Raw genomic sequence first — 17,709 nt, forward strand, 5'->3', positions numbered from 1 at the left:
GACTTATTGCAGAATGTCAGTAATACAAATTTTTAGTATAGAAATAACGATCGGCCCACATCACCCACAAACACTGTCCATGACCCTTTTAATAAACTTGTCTCCTGCTTAGATTTTTATTCTGGTGTTCCTGCTGATTAGCATCTCTCTCCTTGGTACCCACTGCGTTCCATGCCAGAACAGAGCTTTGTCACCAGTGAACTTTACAAGCTGGCGCTCAGAACTAAAACGGCTTCATGCCACCAAGATTTCTATTAAAAACCCAGGGTGAAGAAAAAAGCTTCTTGCTTCAGCTGAAATGCTCTTGTAAAGGGCAAAATGGAAAATACAAACACTACTGCCTTTTTACTGGTTGGGTACCGCAGCCATCAGCACCTCCTGAACGTGGCAGTGGGAGCCAGGTTTGGCTTATTATATTTAAAACAGTTAGAAAATGGTGCTTCCAGTGTAGACAGCAAGCCGGTGAGATTGTCAAGGTCAAAGAAAAACCCAATTATCTATAGCAAACACTGACCGTACAATTAAATTATACTAGTCAGAAAACGTTTGATCCTCTGCAACTGGCTTTTCCAGAAAATTCACCCTTACATCAGTCTGTGTCATTGATCGGCATCCAGCTGATCAATTTCCTTTTGTCATCCAGCATCCTGCAACATGTCACTAGTAAATACGTCAGTGCCCACTTACATCTCTGTAGTCCAGCCTAGAGTTCACCCACAGCTTCAGTGGAGTTCCCATGCACACATGGAGTTCCCGTGCACACAGATATCTTATCATCAAGGAACTGCTTCTCAGTACCCAAGGGCTTTTTCTGGCTGCAGAACTATGCCCTGGCCAGCCCAAGCATGCAAGGCAGGACAAAAGCACCAGGATGTTAAGGTCCCCATAGAGCAATGCTCAACCAATGAGGGATGGAAATTGTTGGATTCATACCATTCATATTCAGCCCCCTTGCCTCTTGCTGGAACAATACTGAACTGTGTGGCACCCCGACTCTCAAGGTGACACAAGTGTGAATGAGTGTCAAGTGCACTCATTAGCACATTCTATATTGGCTTTTTTCCTTCTCCTCTCCCTAGGGTCACCTCCTATGATAATCTGGGTCCAATCAAGAGACAGAAACCTTAGCAACTCAAACAGAACAAGCTTAGTACAAAGAACCACGAATGATGATTGAGTAACTGTAAGATACAAGGAAACTTTACAAGGCACCTTCTGGCTTAGGATGAGTATCCATGCAAAAACCAAACTTGGGAAGGATCCGGACATCTCTGGAAAAGGTGTGACTCTGCCCACTGGAGAGCAGAAAAGTCTACTGCTTTGGCCAGGCTGGGGCTGATCAAGAAGTGCGAGGAGTGCAAGAAGCCACCCTCCAGAGAGCATGTGAGAAAATAGACAACCAGAAACTGATCTTAGGATGGGGGAGTCAGGGATCCAACAGGCCCAGGAGTCCTTCAGAGAGTATGGCTATGCTGCCATGTTGAAAGGGCTGCACAAAGCCTTTGCAGAGCCTGCAAAGTTGCCAAAGGGCCGCATTTTGGCCCATAGCTAATGGAGGCCCCATTGAATGTCCTCACCCCCTTCGTTGAGCTCTATTTTGTAGATAAATGGCAGGAGACCTTCCTCTTCTGCAATATCCATCCCTCCAGCAACCCCTACTGAGAAGATTGACTTCATGCTCACTTTAAAGGAGAAATATGTAAGGGAATTCCTTTATCATGGAGCATATATTGAAGACTGCTTCAGAGCTGAGGAGCAATACATTAATAACATATACTCCCTCCAAATAAACTACTAGCACCCATATCCTTCTCCCGGAGGCTGCCTTTGAAAGAACCCAAATCAGACTTGATTTCAAGGTTGGCTCTGTGACCTGGAGGAAGGAATTCAGCAGTGTAGAGTCCTCACTTTCTCATTTGTAAAATGGAAGTAATAGTAAACAATATCGACCTCCCAGGGTGTTAAGAGAATGAAATAGACTATGTGCAATTCATCTGGTACAAAACAAGTGCTCAAAAATGTCTTCATCAGAATGAGCACTAGGAGGGATGCCTGAGTGGCTCAGCGATTGGGCGTCTGCCTTCAGCTCAGGTCGTGATCCTGGAGACCTGGGATAGAGTCCCACATGGGGCTCCCTGCGTGGAGCCTGCTTCTCCCTCTGCCTGTGTCTCTGCCTCTCTCTCTCTGCGTCTCTCATGAATAAATAAGTAAAATCTTTAAAAAACAAAAAAGAATGAGCACTGGGTGTTATATGCAACTGATGAATCACTAAATTTTACCTCTGAAACTAATGCTACACTATATGTTAATTAAACTGAATTTAAATTTTAAAAAATTTAGGGACACTTGGGTGGCTCTGCATTTGGGCACCTGCATTCAGCTTAGAGCATGATCCTGGGGTTCCAGAATCGAGTGCCACATGGGGCTCCTTGCATGGAGCCTGCTTCTCCCCCTGCCTGTGTCTCTGCCTCTCTCTCTTTATGTCTCTCATGAATAAATAAATAAAATCCTTTTTTTTAAATAAAATAATTTTTTTTAAATGTCATCTTCTGTCTTTCCCCAAATCACAACCCCAAGGTTTCTTCTTAGTGTTAGGATGCTCCAAGCTACTCGGCCTAAGACATTTTGTCCTTGACTGTGGTTTGGAACAGCTTTGGTGGGGAAGGGATTAAAAGGACACTTGGCCCTGGAAAAGGATTGTTTGAAGTATTGGAAACAAAAGATAAAGCTGAACTAGTGCTTCTCTACAGAGAAAAGTTCAAAGGAAGAATTTCCCCAGCAATGTAATGCACCAATTTCTGTTGGCACTTAAATAAATGAGCTTTAAAGGGGTATAATAATAGATACCATGTATGGAGATCTCGCTATGTGCCAGGGATTTGTATTCATAATCTGGCTTAATCCTCACAGTAAGTTTTTAAGGTAAATGTTATTTTTTAATCTCAACTTCACAAATGATGAAACAAACGCTCAGAAAGATGAAGCAGTTTGTCTAAGGTCAGAGCTAGCATTGGAACCCAAGTCTACTTGACTCAAAGACCCAGATCCAACTGCAATTGTGGACAGAATCTTCATGTAGACCAAGGAGTCAGGAGACTATGGTCCATGCCCCAAGTCCTTGTATGATCCAGGAGACAATTCTCCTTTTCCCAAGATTTCCCCCATCCATAGAATGAAGGTGTTAAATTAGACCTGTGGTTCTCATGGGGATAGTACCAAGGATATTTTGGGAATTTGGGGGGATAATTGGCACTGTGACAAGAGGGCACTAACTGGTATTTCACAATTGAGGACCATAAAGAGTAGACACTCTTTGTGATGCATGAAATAATCCTGTTCAATGAAGGATATGTGTCATGCCACATAATACCCACAGAATGTTCCAGTAGTTGAAGAAGTTATTTGAACCTAGACCCCAATTACATTTCACATAAAGAAAGCATTCTGACACAGTTTTAACAGGCAATGAATTTTCCAGAAGCAAGTGAGGGAAGATTGTACTATTATACTATCTTCTATTAGAAATATTACCAAAAGTGGATCACCACTTGGAAAATCACACCAACAACAGTGCAACTCAAGACAGGAGTTACAAGACCATCAGATCTCTCTCACCTCACTCTGCATTTGTATGGATCACATGTATAGCTGCAAGTTACCCATGTGTCTCATTGTGTCTTCCGATGCAGTCATCCCCAGGCATTTGTATATTGAAATTCTCATTACCTTACTATAAATTACTTTCTTTAGTTTTTCCTTTGTAGAAGAGTTAAAACACCATAGTGATTAAAAAAAAAGATATGCATGTAGACAGGTTGTAACATCTGTGAACTTCATTTCCAAATATTTAAGGAGGCTTTATAAAATATTTGTTTTACAAATAACTAAATCTTGGGACGCCTGGGTGGCTCAGCAGTTAAGCATCTGCCTTTGGCTCAGGGCATGATCCTGGAGTCCTGGGATCTAACCCCACATCGGGCTCCCTGCATGGAGCCTGCTTCTCCCTCTGCCTATGTCTCTGCCTCTCTCTCTCTCTCTCTCTCACACACACACACACACACACACACAAATAAATAAATAAATGAAATCCTAAAAAAAAAAAAAGTAAATCTTTTTAAGGGTGGGGGTGGCCTGGGTGGCTCAGTCAATTGAACATCTGACTCTTAATTTGGGATCAAGTCATGATCTCAGGGTTGTGAGTTCGAGCCCCTACCTCAGGCTCCACACTCAGTGGGGAGTCTGCTTGAGATTCTCTCTCCCCCTCCCTCTCTGTCCCTCCATGCCTGCTCACATTCTTGCTCTCTCTCTCTCTCTCTGTACAAAATAAAAAAAAATACGAAAATATCTGTTTTAACACGGCTGCTCTGGGCACAGGGAGAGAGAGTCTGACCTCTGTTCAATGAAACATGAAAACCAAAATGCACAGTATGCAAATATTTTCATGTACTCACAAACAGCTCATTAGCACTGACTCTGAGCCAGGAGCTGCCGTGGGTTCTGGGGATGTAGCAGAGATGGAGCCCCTGCTCTGACTCTGTGGAGCTTCCACTGGAAAAGGCAATATCTACTGAAGTTAAATAGTCACCAAACCTGTGGTCCAGTAATTACACTAGTAGGCATACACTCAAGAGAATAAAGGCATATATTCATTCACCCAAAGACATTACAAGAACACTGACAGCAGTTTTATTCACAATAAGCAAAAAATTGTAAATAATCCAAATGTCTCCTAAGAGGAGATTAGATAAATAAATTGGGATGTATTCTTAACAACAGATAAAAAAAAGACAAAGTACTAATACATTATGATAAATCTCACAGACATTATGTTGAACCAAGAAGCAGGATGCAAAAGCAAAATTACTATAAAATGCCATTTTTATCAAGTTAAAGAACTGTCAAATCACTGAGGGTATGTATTAGAATAGTGGTCATCTCTAGGTGAAGAGGTTATTGACTGAGAAAACACACAAAGGAATCTTCTAGAAAGGTGAGAAAGTTCTGGAACTTAATCTGACTCATTGTTATAATGTGTATTTAAATTACCCAATCTATTTAAGAATTTCACAAGCTATACAGTTAAAATTAGTCCACTTTGACAAACCTTAAACTACTTCATTTTGCCTCAGTTTTTTTAAAGGACTCTACTTGAAAACCTCAGTTTAACAGTTAGTAATTGCAAATAAGGCCTCTAGAATCAGAGTTCTGGGTTCAAATGTCATTTCCACCACTTCCTATCTAGTGAGAACTTGAGAAATCTACTTATCCCATCTGAGCATCAACTTCCGCATGTATAATAAAATGGGGATAATAACTCAATCATCTCCAGTTTGTGGAGAGGATTCTAGACGTAACACCTGTAAAAGTACCTACCACTACCAGATATTGTGCTCAATAGCCATGCATTTCTTCTCCAGGAATTTCACACTCCCTTAGCTTTGATTTCCCCAAAGCAGGGGGGAACCCAAAGCAGGGTTTGTGTCTGTGATGGCAAATGTGGGGTGGTGCTATCCTCCAATGTCCCTTCCTGAGTCTGAGGACATGGCTAATCAGTGATGCTCCTTTTCCCTGCTGACCCCTAAAATTCATCTCTACAAGGTTCTCCCTGAAGTGCACATTCCATGAGGGCTGTCACATGAAATAAAACCTATGTACCATTCTGACCCAGGTCATATTCATCTTTGCCTTGTCTGTAGCGTCTAGTACAGAGACTTGTCGAGCTTGTGAAAAATGATAAAGGAGCTGATATTTATTTAGCATCTAAAGCTCAACAAACTCAGGCCAGGGTTATATATACATATATGGTACCTCTTAAATCTTCACAAAAATCTTGTGAGAGAAGCATAATTCTTGTTGAGTAGTCAAAGAAAATGATGCCTAGGCTTATTGAAGTAAGAAGCACCAGTCCACAGATTATATAGGTGGCTAAGGCGGGTTCAAATCCAGGTCTGTCTGCCCCAGTGCCCAAGGTCTGTCCACCATGGCGTGCCATGCTTCATCAACTATGGAAATCCAATGCATATCTAACATTAGACAATAGACAATTATGGACAAATTATTCAGAATCCAGAATAAGGGAAATAGACATGCATGATGCTATTAGGAGTGAGTTAAAAAGAGAGTATAGGAAATGATTTCATGCCAAGAAGTAAGTAAAAATAAGTGAGCCCTGATGGTTACAAAGGAGCAAAACAGAATCAACAGTCTACAACTGTAACAATTTATTGGCTGCTAATTCTGCAGATTTGCTTTTTCAAACAAGAGCACATTAGGGTACTCTGCTAATGGAGCAGAGAGCGCCTTGGCTAATCCCAGGTGAAGTACAGCTACGCATTCTGCAAAGCCCTGCCTATTTTTCTTGCTTTCGGTTTGGTTTGCTTTCCTGCCAGTTTCACGTACCTCATCAGAGACCAGAGGTGGGAAAACAGAGCTGGCCCTTGACAAAACAGAGCTCTTTGCTGAGGAGGACTGAGAGGACCCAGAGAGCACAGGCCCTGTGCTATTTTGAATCTGGAAATACACATTGTAAAGCCCTATCTCCTGGGGAGGAAGAGGAAACAGGAGAAAAGACAAGGAGGGATAAGAATGCCAGGATGTTAGAGCCAGGAGGACCTGGCTCCCAATTCCCCAAATGCCGATCATGACTGCCATGTTCCTATACCATTATTCTTTCCTTATTCTCTTCCTTTAAATAAGTCCACTTACTTGACTGTATTGACCCTCATCCTAGGCAATAGATCAGTGAAATTATATATTTGATGTGCTAGTTGTATTTTTCTTAAAGATATTAAAATAAATATGGTAGCTATGAAACTTAAAAATATTCATCCAAAACCACAATAAGATATCACCTCACACCTCGAATGACTAACTAAATTAAAACCCCAGAAACAGCAAGTGTTGATGAGGATGTGGAGAAAAGGAAATCCTTATGCACTGTTGGTAGGAATGTAAATTGCTGCAGCCAGTATAGCAAAAATATGAAGGTTCTTCCAAAAATTAAAAATAGTAAGAGTACACTTATCATGATAACCACTGAATAATGCATCGAATTGTTGAATCAATATATTATACAGCTGAAACTAATATAACACTGTATGTTAATTATACTTCAATAAAAAAGAAATAAAAAATTAAATATAGAACTATATTATTATCCAGCAATTCCACTCCTGGGTATCTATCCAAAGGAATCAAAACCACTATTTCAACAAAATATTTGCACCCTCATGTTTTATGACAGCATTATTTTTAAGATCCAAGACATGGAAATAGCCCAAGTGTCCACTTATGGCCAAATGGATGGAGAAAACATGGAATGTAAATACAATAGAATATAATTTAGTCACAAAAAAAGAACAAAATCCTGCCATTTATGATAACATTGATGAACCTTGAAGGCAGTATGCTAAGTGAAATAAGTTAGACAAGAATGACAAATACTATATAATCTCATTTATATGTTATCCAAACACTGAACTCATAGATACTATATTGGTAGTTGTTAGAGGCAGAGTATGAGAGAAGGGAGAAAATAGTTATAAAATAAATAAGTGCAGAGGGATGTAATGTACAGCATGTAACATACAGTTTCTTCTCACTCCATCCTTATACTATAGATTTGAAAAATTGCTCAGAAAGTAGATCTTAAAAAGTTCTTATCACAAGAAAAAAATTGTAACTATTGTGGTTATGGATGGTAACTAGATTACTGTGGTGATCATTTTGTGATCTATACGATATCCAATCATTACATTGTACCTGAAACTCATATAATGTTACAGGTCAAGTGTATCTTTAAAAAAATGTTCAGCCATCAAACATGTAAAATTAACAATGCATCCCTCTAGTGGGACATGCATCACACATGTATGACAAAATCTTGCTAAGGTTTGTTGGATTCTAGTCTTTTTTATATATATATATAGCAGAAATTTAATGGTATAGACACCTGACTGGCTCAGTCAGTAGAGCATTCAACTCTTGATCTCAGGATCATGAGTTCAAGACCCATGTTGGGTATAGAGATAACTTAAAATAAGTAAAAAAGAATTTTTTTTAATTTAAGTGTCCATTTCTAGGAGCACCTGGCTGGTAGAGCAGCAACTTTTGATCTCAGGGTTCTGAATTTGAGCCCCACATTGGGCATAGAGCTCATGAAAAATAAATAAATAATTTTTAAAAAAGACATTTAGTGGTACTAGGGGTTTTGAAGGAACTCCACCTACCCAGTGTAAAGCACAGAACCACTCTGATGAAATTAGAGTAGTGTGGCCAGGAAACCCAGCCCTTCAGTATCCACATTGCTGCCACGTCATCTCAAGTCCTCGGCAGCCCCTTGTAGATCACAGAAAGTACAACGAGCAGCATTTGGGACACCGTTCTAGCTCTAGCCTCCTGTTGGACAGAGGAAAAAACTGGGCACAGGGGAAAGAGCAGATGAGCAAAGCTTGCATGCAAAGTTATTGTAGGAAAGATCTTGAGCCCAGGGCCTCTGACTTATATCTGGAGAATTCTGTATGACCCTGTGCCCTCCAAAAGCTTCCATCCTGGGCCAAGGAGATGGCACATGGTCTCCCCTCCTGCTCTTTCTCCCTTCACACCTTCTGGAACAACTTTGAAAGGAGCGAAGAGGCAATCTGGGCCAGGAAGGAAGGCAGCACAGTGGATTTGGACAACCATGGCCAGGATGCTATTGTTCTGAAAGCTCTTTGCATCAAGGATGTAAAACTAATGCATGGGATCTTCAAAGGAATAGATACAACTCAAATGCACACAGACCATTTGGATCCCCTATTCTCCCTTGACAGACATTTCAACTGGCTGAAGCATATAGAAACATACCCACAAACAAGCCCAAATCCTACTCTAGAAGCATCAGAGAATAATTTCAAACAGCTTCCATACCTCTATCTCTTTCCTTTACACCTCCCTGTTTCTTCTCACCCCATCCCTCTCCAGCCATACCCCTCCAGCATCCCTTCTCAGGATCTTTCTCTCTCAGGGCATCCAGTATCTTTTCATGGGGAGAGCACCCCACCCCAGCCTCTGCTGATGTCCCCATCCATCATGCTACTCCACACAACACAGGCAGTGCCACCCACCCTGCCGGCGATGGAGTCTTTCTCTTTTGAAAGCTGGAGGTAGGATCATAAATAATGAAACTTGAACAATCTTTCTCTGTCCACTAAATTTTTTTTAAGATTTTATTTATTTATTCATGAGAGACACAGAGAGAGAGAGAGAAGCAGAGACATAAGCAGGAGAAGCAGGCTTCCTGCAAGGAGCCTGATGTGGGACTTGATCCCAACCCCAGGATTATGCCCACAGCCAAAGGCAGATGCTCAAGCAGTGAGCCACTCAGGCATCCTTGCCCCCCATATTTTAGATCAATATAAGGCATCATTTTCCAGAGCAAGAAGGAGAGCAAGCAAATAACACAGGGGCCCATAACCTGCCTTTCAATGAAGAGCCTCATCGCTCCAGCTAATGTGGTTTTTTTCACTGGTGATCCTGTGAGAGTTTGTGATCATGGGGTTGCATTGGTTGGGGACTGTGAGAGGATACAAGATGGGGTACTCGCTGTCCAAAGAAGCAGTTCTGATTAGATGCTGATAAGTACAACTAATTAGTAACAGAGATAACAGTAAGACATTACATCTTATTTGTTATTCTCAACTGCCCTGCAAGGTTGCCATTCATATCAAACCCATTTACACAGACTAGACCAGCTTACCCAGAACACACTGGATCCTAAAATTTGTAGAAACTAAGGAAACTATAATCTCTGGTGTTTTGTGTGGTAAAAACTTCAAATTACCTTTGGGGCAAGTTGTCCTTTTTTTTTTTAAATAAATTTATTTTTTATTGTTGTTCAATTTGCCAACATATAGAATAACACCCAGTGCTCATCCCATCAAGTGCCCCCCTCAGTGCCCATCACCCAAGTCACACACACACCTGCCCACTTCCCTTTCTACCACCCCTAGTTCGTTTCCCAGAGTTAGGAGTCTCTCATGTTCTGTCTCTCTTTCTGATATTTCCCACTCATTTTTTCTTCTTTCCCCTTTATTCCCTTTCACTATTTTTTATATTCCCCAAATGAATGAGACCATATAATGTTTGTCCTTCTCCGACTGACTTATTTCACTCAGCATAATACCCTCCAGTTCCATCCACGTCGAAGCAAATGGTGAGAAAATGCTCCGCAAGTTGTCCTTCGTCTTGGAAATAACCGTTTCAGTAATCCCTCTGAGTTACATATATGCAAAGTAAGTGCATTTCTACCCAGTGATTCTGGGAAGGCAAGAGGCTGTTTTATTTTATTTTTTTTAAGATTTTATTTATTTATTCATGAGAGACACAGAGAAAGAGAGAGGCAGAGACACAGGCAGAGAGAGAAGCAGGCTCCATGCAGGGAGCCCAACGTGGGACTCGATCCTGGGTCTCCAGGATCACACCCTGGGCTGAAGGCGGCGCTAAACCGCTGAGCCACCCGGGCTACCCGGCAAGAGGCTGTTTTAGTGGAGAGGGAGCTTGAGATAAGCTTATGTTTAGAAAAGAGAGGCTGATAAGTAAGGTGATAACGGAGCCTCTCTCACATATTTTTTGTGTAATTTTTGTTAATTGTTTTTACATTTTTTTAAATATATGTGAATCTACTCAATGGGCCCAGAAACCTTCTGGGAGAAGCGGGGTTTGGTATTTACCTACTAGTTACATGTATTAGAACACATCTGATGGACAAGGATTGACCCATCTGAAGCTAGAGAATGAGAAGAGAAAAAAAGGATCTCCAAGAGGAAATTCATCAGGAAAGAGCAGTATGGACTGAGCACCCCTAGCATAGCTTGTTGGAGCAGAGTGCTGGTTCTGAGTCATGAGTGGATGATGCTATAACTCATGACACTGCTCTCTGGGAACTGGGCCGTGCCTTAGGAAATATGGTTGTTCTTGTGTGGAGTGGAAGATCTGACATCTGAGGGGCCATAACACTGGCAACCCAGGCCAGTCAGAGAGGAGTATCCCAAGCCAAAGGTAAGCCAAGAGAAGGAGGGACTGTTCCGAGGGACCACTGCAAGGGCTAGCATTTCTGCTGACCACAGGGATGGCCCAGCTTCAGCATGGTGACAACACTGCACTGAGGCTAATCTAAGCAGGTGGAGGAGTACAGACGCAAAGTGACTGATAGCAAAGGAGACCATGTTGTGTTTATGTGTGCTGTTGAGGTCCAGGGACTTCCAGGTTGTGAGTATATGGACCAGCTGAGGCGTAGAGAGTCTTCCTAAGACGATCTCAGCAATGCTTAACCCTCACTACTCACAGAATTATCCAGGGAGCTTCTAAAACAAACTGATGTTGGGGTTGAAACCCAGTCCAATTGAATCAGTCTGTTGGAGTGGAGCCAAGGAATCGATAATTTTTTAAAAGCTCCCTAGGTAAATCTAATGTGTGGCCAGGTTGTGAAGCATTGGACTAACTCTAGATAGATGAATAGATGGGCGCAGGGGTGGGGGTGGGGGGCTCCCATTTTAAGGATTAGGAAGCTAGGGGCTAGAAATTCAGATGAGTAGCCCCAGTCACAGCAGAATCAAATGTCACGTCTAGGTCTGTCTGATTGCTGACCCCACATTGCTCTTACTCTATCATGTTGACTTCCTGACTCTGGAAAATGAAATAAAAAAGGAACCAAGACAGACAAAATAAAACAGAAACACCCTCCAACCCTTCAGCATCCTACCTGTTAAAAACATCCTTGCCAAAAAAAAAAAAAACATCCTTGCCGTGAGTAAAAGGAGGATTTTGCACCCTGACACAAAATACTCCTGCGTATCAATGCGAAGGCATCCTGGCCAAATCAACACATTTCAAGATAGGTTTCTTAATCCCCATTTCTTGGAAACGGAGCTGGAAATGCTGTCAAGCTTGAAGTACTTGAGGTATCACTGGAGGCAGGCACAGAAGCAAGGGAAAAACTATGTGGTTGGTGTGGCTTGGAATACAAGGGAATCACACCTGCGGCGGGGCTCCCAGCTGCATGGGGCAGAGACAGACAGAGACTGCCACCCTGTGGGAGAAATCGTGCAAGCCAGCCTGGTTCTGGGCCTTCAGACATCACCAGGGATGCAGGGCCTCTGGCAACTAGTGCTTTGCCAGCACTTCCAGGGCAGGATCCCTCTGACTGTCTGTGAATACATGGTGAATTTAAATTAGAGCTTCATTTAGAATTTCATCAGAGCTATCATTTATTGAAAACTGACAATGCACCAAGTTCTAAGCAAAGCCTTTCATGGACACCCTTCACTACCCACCCCTGTCAACCACATACATACACACACAAACCATGGGAATTACAGTATTCTAGTATTCTCTATAGTGATGAGGCGACAGTCCTAGAGATGTGAGTAATTGACCAGCTCAAGTCACAGAGCAAGTCGTGATGAGCTAGGATTCAATGCTGAGGCGGGAAGGGAGGTAGGGGAATGAGAGAGACCCTCATTTGCTATTAGGAATAAGGGGTCCATTTGACCGCAGAACTCTTGGCAGAGTGTGTGATGGGGAAAAATGCAAGCAGGAAAAAGAATGCCAGCCAAAAACCTGTCCTGGAAACTGTCCCACTGTCTTTCCACGTCCCCTCCTTGGTCTGTAACTGGGCAGGAAAAACATGTGAACCTGAGGGGCGCTGGAGTAATGTACTGATAAGTATTTAAAAACTAGCTCTGTTGGGGGGGACCCCTCATTTGTGGCATTTTCCAATTTCTGTGGTATAAGTACTCCCACTGTGGCCAATTTCAGGCTACCAACTTGGCATCAACTACTTCACAAATTTCCTGAAAATGTAACACAGACTGGTTTGAACTGGCTCCACTACACCTATGGAATCAATTCCATTCTAAGAAAGTAATATTTGGTAGTTAGAAGTAGGGACTTCCCCCATCCCCCAGTCCCAAATATTCCAAATTGTTTTGGCCTCCCTCAGTGATCTCATTCAGATTTCTTCTCACAAGGGCTAATGTGTAATTTCCTTCATTTTGGCAGATCCACACAATCTGGTTGTGAGGTTGGCATCACACACAGAAAGCTAATGAATGAAAGCTCTGGGTTCTATGGACTGAAAACTCAAGTTAGTGACATCCTAGACCAGAAGAATAGGTTTCATGAAGCCAACTGGGAAAAACGTCCACGTCAAGATTGGGTTCAATTAATGAAAGAACAAATTAGAACCTTTAAAAATGCAAAAGCCAAGTGAGAATGGAGATGAACCACACACGTGTATATACATGTATTCTATATATACATGGACTCTTTCTCCTCTTTCTCCTGTTTCTCTCTTTCTGTGTCCATAAACGCATAATGTGTTTTATATATATACATAGGTGGGGAAGAGAGGAGAGGAGGTCACAGTGAATTACAGCATATTAGTCTTTGAAAATTAATATAGGGCAGCCTGGGTGGCTCAGCAGTTTAGTGCTGCTTTTGGCCCAGGGTGTGATCCTGGAGTCCCAGGATCGAGTCCCATGTCAGACTTCCTACATGGAGCCTGATTTTCCCTCTGCCTGTGTCTCTGCCTGTGTGTGTATGTGTGTGTGTGTGTGTGTGTGTGTGTGTGTGTCTCATGAATAAATAAAATTAAAAAAAAAGAAAATTAATATAAATTTAAACAGATAATAATGGGAATTCCATAAAAGAAAAAGGAGAACAGTAGCGGTGCCTGGGTGGTTCAGTCGGTTGAGCAGTTGACTCTTGATTTTGCCTGAGGTAATGGTCTTGGGGTCCTGAAACCAAGCCCTGCGTGGGGCTCCACCCTCAGCAAGGAGTCTGCTTAAGATTCTTTCCGGCTTCCTCACCCTCTGCCCCTCCCCCACTCATTCTCTCTCTCTCTCTCTCTCTCTCTATCTCTATCGCTCCCTCTCTCTCTCTCTCTGAAATAAATAAAACTTTAAAAAAAAAAAGAAGGAAAATGGAGTATGGTAACTAGGGATCATGAATGAGTGTAAACATTTATCCACATTTATTTCAAGTTATTGGCAAAGGATAAGACTTCAAAAAAACTAGTTCAAAGATTTTCTTTGTGGAGAAAAACAAACGTGATTTAATGAACACTACTCAAATGGAGGTTTAAAAGATGAATGTGTGGTTTATAGATTATTAGGATAGCATCAGGCTTAAAAAAGCATTGTATCTTTGAATATTCGGTTAAAAGTTATTGGGTGCATCTAAAGAACAAGAGTTATCAGAATGGAGTCAATCTAACTTACCAGAAGACTAAATTGCATTAAAGTCCATCAGAAAAAAATACCAGTGCTTTATCAGGTAGGCTAGATCCTTCCCAAAGGAGCTGAAAATCACATCTGCCCATAAAGTTCTGCCCCGGATCAGATTTGGAGTGATTTCCTTTCATGGTAACCATCACATTGGGTTGATGTGAGGATTAAAAGAAGTGCTAACAGCAGTTAACATATACTGAATGTTTATCCTGTGCCAGGACCACTGGTGAGCATCCATTATGAAATCACATCATTCACCAGCTTAAAATTCTCTAGAGCTTTCTCCTTGCCTTTAAGACAAAATATATTTCCTAATCTTTTTTTTCTTTTTTTTTTTAACATTTTTATTTATTTATGATAGTCACAGAGAGAGAGAGGCAGAGACATAGGCAGAGGGAGAAGCAGGCTCCATGCACCAAGAGCCCGACATGGGATTCGATCCTGGGTCTCCAGGATCGCGCCCTGGGCCAAAGGCAGGCGCCAAACTGCTGCGCCACCCAGGGATCCCCATTTCCTAATCTTGATGTCAGAGCCCTGCATGATCTGATTCAATCTGCTACCCCCTTACCCCTTGCCCAATCCTCCAGCTGCAATGACCTTATTTCTGGTCCTCAATTACAATAAAGCTGATTCCTGCCTCAGGACTTTCACACTAGCTGTTCTCTCTGCCAGGACTGCATCTCTTCATTTTCTCATGGCTGGATTCCCAAGGCCTTCAGATCTGAGAAAGACCCTCCCTAACCTGCAAGCTGCTATCCCCTCACCCTCTATCATATGGATCTACTTAATCTTCTGTAGGGCACTTATCTCTGTCTGGTATGTTATTCATACATTTATTTGTTGACCAGCTAATTCTACCAGATAGAAGCACTGTTATCACAAAGGTTTGTCTATCTGGCTTACCTGCTTTCTCTCCGACATCTAGAACATTTCCTGACATGTAGTAGGAGCCCAAAACACACTTGTGGAATGAATGATCTCAATCATATCTTCTCCCAATCCCTATGGTTGATCTATTATTTTCTGTATTTAACAAATATGAAAACAGGGCTCAGAGAGGTGGAGCAATTTGCCCACAGTCACATCTAGGAAACAGCAAAACTAAAATGAAAACCCAGTTGTTCCTCCAAAGCCCTCAAACTCTACCCCTTTATAGTCGTGCCTGTAAAAATAAACTTCTTCACTCACATAATCTGTTTTATATATTATACTGTTAGGAAATGGGAATAAATTTCCTTTTGCTTTAGACTTAAGTTAGTTCCTCTGCATTCATTAGTCAAAGGGCTATCCACTATTTTATGTAAATCAAAATTAAGAAAAATACTCACTTCAGGATGAGTATGTCAATATTTGTATGACTATGTTTTCTCCATGTCTGACCTTGAAAATTAAGCTAGCTTACTTACTTATGCCTTCCACACCCCCTGCATATCCAGTGTCCATCATCTCTTTCACAACCAAGTTCAAGGCTGCCTTCCTATGGAGTGCTTCACCGATCAACTTGGCTCACCCCAGCCTCTTCCACATATAAACCATTCATCTTCTTCCATTTTCCCCTCATTTTTACATGATCCTATGATACTTATTTTATTTCAAATATGTATTATAATTTAAATTAAAGCTTAAAAACTGTGTATTGTATGTGCCTGCAAAGCATGTTTTGTCTTTACCATGAGCACTTTGGCCCCCTGAGAATGGGGCTCATGGCCACTGGGCTTCCCAGCTTAGGCAAATCTACATGGGACCAACAAGATAGCAGAGAACATCCATTCAGCTGTCTATTAAGAGAAAATGTGAATATATAAATAAAAATGCACTTTTTTCTCTCTTCCTTTCTTGTTGAAATGTCTGGATTTGAGGAACAACACAAATGCTTTCTTTATTGCAAAACTCACTGTTTAGCCATTACTGTAACTTGTTCAACATATTTATCACATCAAAGTATAGATTTTCAATAACCTAAAATAATAGAAATTCAAGTTTACACGTTTAATCAAAAAGAATCCCGACAACTACTCAGGCTTTTTTTTTTTTTTTTTTTTTTTAAGAAAGGGCAGCGGGGTGGTGCAGAGGAAGAGGGAGAGAAACCTCAAGAAGACTCCATGCCCAACACAGAGCCCAATGAGGGGCACATTCTCATGTCCCTGAGATCAAGCTCTGAGCCTCAATTAGGAGTTGGATGACACTCAATTGACTAAGCCACCAAGGCACCCCGGCTCCAGCTACTCAAGATTTAATATTTATTTATTTTTAGGATTTTATTTATTTACTCATGAGAGACACAGAGAGAGAGGCAGAGACATAGGCAGAGGGAGAAGCAGGCTCCCTGTGGGGAGCCCGATGTGCAACTCGATCCTAGGACCCTTGAGCCAAAGGCAGACGCCCAACCACTGAGCCACCCAGGTGCCCCGACTTTTATTATTTTTTAAATGGTTACCTGAATCTCACCTGTTAATGTGATCTCACTCACCTTTCTCACAGAAAGAGTGTACAAAACATTCAAACAAATTCCTGGCTTAAATCCAGAGGAGTACAATCTTTGGTTTATTATTCATTGCCAAAATACATTACTGATGGATATTTTATCCAATTTTCTTTCAAGAAGCTAGCATTTGTCTTGTCTTTTTCCACCTAACAATAATATCTCTTGAGGCATGTGGTTCAACTCCATGGAAATCGTTCTCGAGTCAAATCTTTGTAGCAAGAGAGTTCCTTGCACTTAAAGAGTTGCTGCCACCCAATCCATGGCCTCCCTGAGTAACCGAGGTACTTAGGAAAAGAACAGTTCATCGGGCTTGAAGAATATAACATTCATATTGACCCTGTGACACGTCAGCATCAATTAGGAGCAAGTGTCAGGCCAAGGCAGTTTACAAAGGGGAGAACACTAATGAATGTTGGTGTTCATTAGGTTCCTGTGCATCTGCCACCACTTTTCACCAACGCTTCTCATTTTAGTTCCATCCCATAACCATAGCAAGGCACATTCCATGTTAAACAACAGGACTTTCAGGACACCTGGGTGGCTCAGTGGTTGAGCATCTGCCTTCAGCTCAGTTGTGATCCCGGGGCCCAGGATTGAGTCTCACATTGGGCTTCATATGGGGGGCCTGCTTTTCCCTTTGCCTGTGTCTCTGCTTCTCTGTGTGTGTGTCTCTCGTGAATAAATAAATAAAATCTTAAAACAAACAAACAAAACAGGACTTTCATCAGTTAGGATTTTTTAAATTTAAATTCAATTAGCCAACATATAGTACATCATTAGTTTCAGATGTATTATTATTATTATGGATTATTGTTCAATAATTCATCAGTTGTGTATAGCTCCCAGAGTTAGGATTTTTTTTTTTTTTTTTTAGAATTTGTTTCACATAATCAAATAGTGATAGGACAAGTAACTGGGCTATGGGAATATGTGAAATGGAGGAAGAGCCTTCGCTAT

General features: G+C 41.5%; 1 long non-coding RNA gene across 3 annotated transcripts in view; it reads right to left on the reverse strand.

The window, feature by feature from the left end:
• LOC111094898 overlaps window positions 1–17,709 on the reverse strand; it is an 82,402-nt gene that overhangs the window by 53,617 nt on the left and 11,076 nt on the right. The window lies entirely within an intron of this gene.

This window comes from Canis lupus, chromosome 3, assembly GCF_011100685.1.
Source record: "Canis lupus familiaris isolate Mischka breed German Shepherd chromosome 3, alternate assembly UU_Cfam_GSD_1.0, whole genome shotgun sequence".
Taxonomy (NCBI): domain Eukaryota; kingdom Metazoa; phylum Chordata; class Mammalia; order Carnivora; family Canidae; genus Canis; species Canis lupus.